Here is a 1,504-nt window from a genome sequence, read left to right on the forward strand (position 1 = left end):
TTTGTTTTAATTAGTTACACATGACAGTACAATGATCTTGACATATCATACATTTGAATCAGATGGGATATAATTTCTCATTTTTCTTGAAATGCTTCTTTTTCTTCCTTAAAACACAAACCTGTTTTTATATGTTAATGACATGTTTGTCTCTTAAGAAAGATATGGAACGCTTCATGCATTTTATCTTGGTGCGGAGGCTATGCTTATCTTCTCTTTATCATTTGGATTTTAGTACATTTGGATTTAAAGCACTACTTCAAATATTTATGAGAATCTACTCTATGTCCAATATTTTTTCAAGTTTGCTTGGAACAAAGTACTAAACAGAATAACAAAAATTAAGAGTACTAGAAAAGTCATTGTAGTCTCTTATTATAGATTATGACATGTACTTTGAACCAGAAACCCACATATGGTGCTGTTTTTCCCATAGACATGATTCACAGTTCTGGGAATCAAAGGGATGATAACAGGATGTCTTTCATTATTAAGCCAAATAACACACTCACAGAATTTTTGCTTCCCACCACTACAGTTTGGGGCTTTGTTGGTTTAGAGATTATAGATTTTACTTTCTTTCATAGCCTGTTAATGCCCTTCCCCCAAATTTTTTTTTAAAAAGCAGAAATGTGATTGACATCATTATCCAAAGTACATGTCTGAAGACAGGAATGGGTATCAACATATTTTATATACAACCAGATATATGAAAAATTGTGCTATATATATTTAATAAGAATTGTAATGCATTCCTCAGTCATTTGTTTTTTAAAAAATCAATAAAGAGACTTGAGACAAAGTCTTAAGTGCAAGTTTGAGGATTGTGTCTCATTGTGAGAAGTGAGAAATATAGGAATATTAAATAGCGAAGATGATATACCCAATACTAGGAAGGCTTGATGACTTGGCTCCATTAAGAGTGACTGAAGCCTGTATTCATCAGCATTTAGCACCTGTAAGAATTGATATTAACTCCTCTGCACTTACCAGTTCTGCATGTGTGAGAGTTGAGCTGTTTTTTTCCATGATATTCCCTCCATGGAATCAGAGGTACCTAATGGCAGGACATAAGGAGCATATGGAACATGTCTGAGGTAATGCTGTCAAACTAACTACACAGGCTAGTGGTTGAAATCTGTGCAGAACTGCTTATTGCAGCCATGTCTTAAGTAAAAGATGATGGCTGAAAGAATTTGAAGTGGTACACAAGAAGTGTCTGCTATAATTCACAAGGAAGGAATGCTTCTACCAAGAATGCTTCAGTGGTTTCATTCTGTCAGTTAGCAATTTAGGGTTCTTTATGTCACTGAACAACAGACAAATAAGAGAGTTAGTATATTGCCTGCGGCAATCCAATCCCAGTTAATAAAGGAAATTTGCCTTTTTCTACGTAATGAGGAAAGGAAGAGACCATTCTGATATCCAGGAGATTCTGGGGGAGGGTGTCAAAAGTAAACGTTAATGGGAAATTATTATAGTAACCCAATAAAGGGGGAAAAAT

At 34.6% G+C, this 1,504-nt stretch overlaps 1 pseudogene; it reads right to left on the reverse strand.

The window, feature by feature from the left end:
- Positions 1–158: 158 nt before the first annotated feature.
- Positions 159–257, reverse strand: LOC125615150 (annotated as a pseudogene).
- Between the last annotated feature and the right edge of the window lie 1,247 nt (positions 258–1,504).

Source organism: Marmota marmota, unplaced genomic scaffold (genome assembly GCF_001458135.2).
Source record: "Marmota marmota marmota unplaced genomic scaffold, marMar, whole genome shotgun sequence".
Classification (NCBI taxonomy): domain Eukaryota; kingdom Metazoa; phylum Chordata; class Mammalia; order Rodentia; family Sciuridae; genus Marmota; species Marmota marmota.